The following is an 8,374-nucleotide window of genomic DNA, read 5'->3' as shown; positions in this document are numbered from 1 at the left end:
TGGTCCGGATCTGCGGATACTACCTGTCCTAAGTAGACATATTCGCCTACTACTTCCAGTATTTCGCTACCTAATGTAAACTGCTGTTCCTTCCGGAGGCTGTTGAACGTTACCTTAGTCTTTTGGATATTGATTTTTAAGCCAACCGTTCTACTTTTCCTGTCTAGGTCATGAATCATTATTTGCAGTTCATCCCCCCAGTTACTTAGCAAGGCAGTGTCATCAGCAAATCGCAGATTAATGAGGTATTCTGCATCTACCCTAATCCCTAACTGCTCCCATTCCAAGTCTCTCAATACTTCTTCTAAGCAAGCTGTGAATAGTACTGGGGAGATCGTGTCTCCTTGCCTAACACCTTTCTTTATGGCAATTTTGTTACTTTCTTTATGCAGAACTATGGTTTGCTGTGCAGCCACTATATATATCTTACAGCACATTTACGTTCGGCTCGTCTACCCCCTGATTTCGCAATGCCTGCATCACCGCCGAGGTCTCAACTGAGTCAAATGTTTTTTCGTAATCAATCAATGCTATGTATAAGGGCTGGTTATATTCCGATCATTTTTCTATCACCTGGGTGATGGTATAGATATGATCGATAGTAGAGTACCGTTTCCGAAAACCTGCTTGTTCCTTTGCTTGATTGCAGTCTAAGGTTGTCCTGATTCTATTAGCGAATACCTTAGTAAATACCTTATACGTTACAGAAAGTAAGCTGATTTGTCTGCAATCTTTAAGGTCCTTAGAGTTCCCCTTTCTTATGAATGAGGACAATGTTTGCATTCTTTCGTGATTCCGGTACCGTCGATGACACCAGGCACTGCGTGTACAGGGTGCCCAGTTTTTCTAGCACGATAAAATCTGAATAGTTCTGATAAGAAAACGGTGAACATTACTATGTAGGTCGTGTCTCCTTGTCTAAATACACTTCTTTATGGCAGCAACTCTTTCTTAATGCAACTCTGGTTGCTGTGCAGCGACTATAGATACTTCCGGTATATTCCGGTACATAGATAATTCCGTTTACATCATGATTCCTCAATAGCAACATGACTGCCTCAGGTTGCAAATATGTCAAATGCTTTTTCTTTATGAATGAATGCTGTCCATAATGGCTAGTTATATACCGAACTCTTTCACCTGTTTGATAGATTGGATATGGTAGATAGTAGAGTGCCCTTTGCGAGAACTCGTGGATCCTTTTGTTGATTGAAATCTAATGTTGTCCTGATTCTGTTAGCAATTACCTCGGTATATAACGAACGTTGCAACGCTTTACGGATACCTTAAAATGCTGGTATCCACTAAACCGCTCTTATTAGCGTTTAACTTTGGCAAAAATATAGCTTACAACCCTGCACCTTTTTCAATACCAGATATGTAGGATCTACTTGCCTGATTAGATGTGAATTATGAGAAATTCGCCTCGGCTGCCCTATCAGTGACACTAAAGAAGCTACTTTCGCTTGGATGGATGGATGGAATATAGGAGCGTCCCCTTTTAAACGGGGCGGTAGCAGTTGCTTACATGTTGTTTTTTCCTCTATATCTTAAATATTGTTACAGATCGTTTGAGTACACCTTCATTCCATTTATTGAGTTTTATTTCTACATTACTAACATTATGTCACTTGTCTGCTTTTAAGTGATAGTAATGGCGCCCTGTGGTGAATATCTGCGAACCTTGTGGAAGAGAGGGGGGTAGTTGAGCACCTCATTTGAGGTTGCTTCTCCACTCGTTTAACAATTATGAGCGCAGAAAACATTTTAACAATAATGAGTGCAGAAAGCGGCTATGGATAAATTAGAAGCTCCTCTCACCAGAAGGCAAAGTGACCGTCATTGCAGCGCTGTGTTCGTCACCGGCCAGAGTGGCGGTGGTATTTAAATGTCCCCTGTAACAATTTAAAACAAATACGTTGAAAACGCATCTTCTTCACAATAAACCCAATGCATATAGTATAAAATAGTACTCTTCATTCAAATAGATGACGAATGCCGCTCGAATTGAGAATCTAGGAGACAAAACAGTATGTAACCTTGAGAAAACGTGAAGTGAGAAGATAGGATATCTGAAAATATTGCCAGAATAAGAATTGCACATTGTGCATCAAACACATTTGAACATACCTGCAGCGATTTATACAATGAAAACAATATCATTCGGCACCTATGTTTGCCCTCAATGCCCTCACATGAGTACTCCGTGCGCACAGGTGTGGTACTAATTAATATCATGTTGTCCGGACTTTATTATTAGGCCGTATGCATGTCCGCACAAAAATGTTTCCCCCAATTTTTTGTAATTACCGTGGAATTGCCAGCAGCGATAGGTGTACAACAGGTAAACGAGACCGTTGTTTATTTCTCTGTACATTCACTTTGTGTCAGAAATTGACAAATATAGTTCGCACATAAACAATTGCAGAAGCCTCTCCTATTAACGCGCCGATACCATGACTGCCATTTAAATCAGGCTTCGCAAGGAACATTTTCGAAATCTGTAATTATTTTTTTCTGAAATAGTATACTGATTAGAAGAAGGCTATCTGCAAGTAATCTGAGTATCTTTTGTGCGATTGCTAGCGTGCAAAAATTTTTTTCAAACATTAATAAGGCAATATAGAAGAGACAAATGAAATATCATCTTCAGCCGGATTGTAGCCACTGTAGGTTGAAAGCCTCTACATACACTTCTCCACTTAACCCGGTACTGTGCCAGCTGCATCCACGAATCCCAGCGAGCTTCTTAACCTCATCCGCCCTCCTAACTTTCTGCCGCACCCTGCTTGGCTTTCCTTCCATTGGAATCCAGCTCCTTGCCCTTCGCGACCATCGGTTGTCCTCTCTACTCACTACATTCTCTGCCCATGCCCATTTCTTTTCATTTCCACTAGAATGTTGTTAACTAGCGTTACTTCTTTGACCCACTCTGCGCGGTTCCTATCTATAAGAATTCCATGTGCGTTGTCCACAACTTATGTATAACCCTTTTCGTTAGCCTCCAGGTTTCAGCACCTTAGGTGAGTACAGGAAAGATGCAACAGTTGTATACTTTCCTCTTGAGCTACACGGGCAAGCGCTATCATAATCTGCCAATACTTGCCGGATGCACTCTATTCGAATCTTATTTTCTTTGTTATTTCCCTTTCATGACCTGTATCTGTGGTTACTACCTGTCCTAAGTAGATATATTCGCCCACTAAGATTCTTTGTTGGGCGAGTTGGTAAACATCCATTATTAAACAGCGCGAACAACTGTGGCTTCCTTTTATCTTGTCCTGTGTCTTCTTGTTCGCGCTGTATAAATTATTAATTAATATTCGTCCACCCCTTCCAGTACTTCGCTACCTATTGTGAACTGCTGTTTCTTCCCGGGACTGCTGAACAATACCTTAGTATTCTGCATATTGATTCTCAAGCCTACCTTTCTGCTATTCCTCTCTAGGTTATCAAACATTCTTTGCAGTTCATCTCCCGAGGTACGTAGCAAAGCAATGTCATCAACGAATCGCAGATTACAGAGATACTCTTCATCAGCCCTTATCTCTGCTCCCATTCCAACTCTCTGATTACTTCATCTAAGCAAGCTGTGAATAGTACTGTAGAAATCATGTCTCATTGCCTAACGCCTTTCTTTACGGGAAATTCGTTACTTTCTTTATGAAGTGCTATATTTTAAGTACAGCCGCTATAGATATATTCTAGTATTTTCACATACGTCCTCCTACACCCGAATTTCGCGGTGCATGTGGGACTGCTGAGGTTTCTACTGAATAAAATGCTTTTTCCTAATCAATGAATGCCAACTATAAGGGCTGGTTATATTTCTAGCATTTTTCTATTACCTGGCTGATGGTATGGATATGATCGATGGCTCATTAATCCTTCCGAAAAACTGCTTTAAGTTTTGGTTGATTGAAGCTTGAGGCTGTTCTAAGCCTGCTAGAGATTGTCTTAGTAAACAATGTATATGGAACTGATAGTAAGCTGATTGGCCTGTAATTTTTCAAGTCCATAGCCTTCCCTTTCTTATGAATTAAAGAAATGTTAATGTTCTTCCATCACTCCGGTACCGTCGATGACACTAGGCGTTGCATATAGAGAGTCGCATGTTTTTGTATCACAATATCTCCCCTTGCCCCGCCGAGGTGGGGCAGTGGTAAGACGCCCGACTACGGTGCCGGAGTACCCGGGCTCGCACCCGACCTCGGCGGCTGCGTTTCGATGGAGGCGAAACGAAGAGGTGTCCCTGTGCTGTGCGAGGTTAGCGCATGGTAAAGATCCCCAAGTGGTCGAAATTACTCTATAGCCCTCAACTACCAGCTCCTCGCTCTCTCTTTCATATTTAACTCCCACCTTCCTTCCTTCCCTTACGGTGCGGGTCAGGTGTCCACAGAAACAATTGTGACAGATACAGCGTCTTTCCCTTCCTGTGAACCAATTCTTCTTCTTCTTCTTCTTATTATTATTATTAATATTATTATTGTTATTATTATTATTATTATTTTTATTATTACTATTATTATTTCTCCTCTCCCCGCGTGCTTCAACAAATCAGTAGTTAGCTGATCCTCCCCGGCTGCTTTCACCCTTTTCATTGTTCCTAAAGCTTTCGTAACTTCGTCCTTCATCACTGGCGGAACGTGTAACGGCTTTTCACTACTGCCTATCTCATTATTGTGCTGACCACTTTGGCTAATATATTGGGACATGGCGAGGTTAGTCCAATATACATAACAGTTGACGAGTTGGTGAATGCACCTGCAACTCTAAGCACCAACCACAGCTACCACTTCGTCTTCAGTCTCTGTTTTCAGTCCTCGTCTTCTGCCTTCGTGGAAAAGAAGAAACTCTAGGTATTGTCCTTCTTTTTAACAAGCACGACAGGTGGAGCACAAGGGCTGCTCGAAGGCTCTATAATGTCTCTTGCCAACATCCTGTCTACTTCACCTTGTATCACGTGACATTCGGAAAGGCCACTCGGGAAGGTTTCCTGTGAACTGGGCTGGCGTTTCCGGTATCGATGCGATAAGTAACTAGGAGCGTTTGACCCAAGGGGCGATCACCACAATAAAAATATCACTGTACGAAGTCAGAAGGCTCGTAAGTGCTGTAGCATGATCATGACGCAAGTCAGGAGCAATCATTCCTAATATGCGGGCCTGTAGAGGTGAGGACGGTGCAGGTCGTGGTGGTACTTCAGCAGTAGGATCATGTCAAAGAGCAGATATATTAAAGTCATAAAATGAGGTCAATGTGGCGAGAGAAATGCCCTAACAAAGCACTTACACGACAAAGCTGACGTTCAAGACCGGAATATAAGTGTGGTTGTTCGCTACGCGCACGACATTGTAAGGGAGAGCGATTTTACGCTGCAGAGTCACGTCGATTATGGGGAAAACAACATAGTCGCCATCAGGAACGCAGGTAAAATGTGACATGAGCACGTACGCAGCGGCGTCTCGAGGCAGGTGAGTTAATGTAGCGGAGCGGAGATGGAGCTTTGAAGTTGGAGGAGCGTGATCGTCGGGACAAAGCAGCAGGTCTAAATGAAGCAGTCCAGAAGAACAGTCAATGAGAGCGGCGTATGCCGTTAAAAAGTCGAGGCCCAATATAACGTCTTGAGAGCAGCTGGTTAGGACTGTGAATAACACAGGGATCTAGTGGTTGGCTATGTTAATTCTCGCAGTGCACACATATCAATCACAGTAGCTATGCTGCCATCAGCAACGCGAACGGTAGCTGAGGTAGCGGGCGTGAGTTTTCTTCAGTAGTCGACGGAGCGTGGAACAAAGAGCAGAAATGTGAGTGCCAGAGTCAATAAGAGCAGAAACTGGGGGTTCGTCAACATGTATATCAATTAGATTACGTCTGGGTGCGCGTGTTAGTCCCGAGTTGGCAGTCCGGGTCGATAGCGCAGCGTCACTTCTGGGCGTGCACTTGCTAGTGTCCCGAGTAGGTGCCGGCGTATTATGGGGAGGAGCTGCGACAAGTTACCGGTGAACGGGAGCGACGAGGCTGTGGAGATGGAGATCAGCTGGAGCGACGGACACTTGGGAAAGCTTCGGCACGAGACTCATTATGGTTGAGGAGGAAAGTGTCCAGGTCCCATAGCGGGACGGAACTCCTTTGGTTGGGCAAGGAAGCATCCTGGTCCATACTAGTATCGAAGGTCAGCCTTGTAATAGATCGAGGGGGGGGAGGTAAGGCCACGGCAATATCGCGAAATGTGGCTGGAGTGTCAGCAAATGAAACAACAAATTGGCCTCTAGTCTGAGGTGCACCACTCTGTAGGGTTACGACTAAGGTAGCGACGTGGGCGGGGGTGGCACGGAGCTGCAGGAGAGGCGGACGTCGGCAAGTTCCTGGCGGACAACTTACTGTATCATGGCTACGGTGTCGGGCAGCGGAGATGTAAGTGGTGCAGAAACTAAGGCCTCCAGTTCTCGCCTGATGAATCGAGTCATATATGTCGGATGAGAAGGCTGTTGCAAAGGGGCCAGGTCATCGCAGGATGATGTACCCGCCGCGTTCGGAAGCGCTAAAAGCGATGTACGAGACGTCGCTGTTTAGCCTGCTCAAATTTTCGATACTTGAAGCATCGAGTCAACGGTAGAGCAATTCGTGCAGAAGAGGGTGTTGAAAGGGTCATCCGCGATACCCTTGAGGATATGCCCTACCTTTACACTTTTCGACATGGAGCGTTTGCCTTGCGACACAGAGCGATCACGTTTTGATTGTATAGGCAAGGTAGGACTCCGTGGGGATTGGGCGCTAGACTAAAGTTCGGTTTTGGCTGCGAAAGTCCGCCCAATAGGCTTCCCGAACAAGTCTTGAAGCTTTTGCTTGCAAATTTCCCAAGTCAGCAGCTCTTTTTTTTGCGAAGTTTATTGCCTCAGGGCATAAAAGGAATGTTATGATAAATGAAGGGTGTGCTCAAATAAATGAAAAAAGGTTGGCTGATCCAATGAAATCTAGGAGTTAACTATGATGCGGTCCTAGCGTCCAAACGGCATATGACGGCGGATTATGGGGGTAAAGGCCAGCTGCTACCAGGTTCCGGATCCGCGTCGGCTTCAACGCTGGACATTCCTACAGGAGGTGATGGATGTCAGCTTCTATATTTCTAGACTTGCAGACGGCACCCAGCATGGGAGCATAAATACCGAAATTGTGGCCACTTTCGGATTACTGCTGGTGTTAGGGCCACCCAAACTATAATCCTCCGAAGCGCCACCTAATCTGCTCGGGTTGGACCGCGGGGGAGGCCACTGTGACCACGTGCGACCTATTCCCGCCAAATAGAAAATGAGGTTAGCGAGCCTGATAGTCGCCTCCCATTGATTGTTCCGGCTGCAGCGCTCGTACTCATCCAGCCAATCGTCAAAGTCTGGCTTGCCTGCGCCGATAAAGATGAGAGGGTGGCGGATTTTTGTGAGTACGACTGGCTGAGTTGATGTCGCGGTGGTAGGGGCTGCCTCGGAGGTCATAGTGGCCGTGGTGACTATGTGATCCCAGGTAGGTGGCAGCCACAGCGCAAATCCAGCTTTTGGCAGCGTAAGTGGACTTACCTGTGCGCACGGGGATCTTTAGTCACCTCCACCAAGATGATACTCGGCAAGGTAAGTCCAAAAGACACAACAGCGTATGACTTGTTCATTGTACCTGCACCTCTAAGCACGAACCACAGCTATCACTTCGTCTTCAGTCTCTGCTGCCTATCGTCGTCTTCTGCCTTCTGTGACAGCATATATATGTAACAATATAGATAATATAACTCCTCGACTACTTTGACTATCCAGTCCATATTCCTGATAACATAGCCCGCCCTGTACCTTAGCACATAATCAAATCTTTGCGTATGTCCAATTTTCTGTTCACCGTTTTAAGGCTGCCCCTTTCTTTAGAGCATGCTGAATTCTCCGCATAATATACTTCCTTATGTAGGCCACTTTTATTCCTATTGATTAGCTTTGATATTTCTGCCGGTTCTAGCCTGTCTGTTGGGTTGGAAGCTTTCAGACATTGGCGTTTCTGAATCAAATCTTGGTCTCTTTTTACCGGTATCCTCTCTAACTATCTTAGCGCTTACTATTACCACGCACTCAGTAACGATATCTTTGAATTGTTGATTGCTTCTACACTAGGGTGATCGTCCCCGATTAAAGCTGAATATCTATTCTGCAGCGAGATCCTGAATTGTTTTGCCCTCCTCCTCACTCCTAATTCGTTGATGGACATTTTTCTTACTAATCTGTTCCATTCCCTCCACAGATCTATACATGTTCGATACCTTACCCTCCTGTCATCACTGCATCATAATTCACCCATTACTTCTACATCCTGCCTAATGCCGGGATTAGAACACAGT

Source organism: Amblyomma maculatum, chromosome 10 (genome assembly GCF_055883805.1).
Source record: "Amblyomma maculatum isolate TAMU_Amacu chromosome 10, ASM5588380v1, whole genome shotgun sequence".
NCBI lineage: Eukaryota > Metazoa > Arthropoda > Arachnida > Ixodida > Ixodidae > Amblyomma > Amblyomma maculatum.
Note: the sequence above shows the minus strand (reverse complement) of the source record.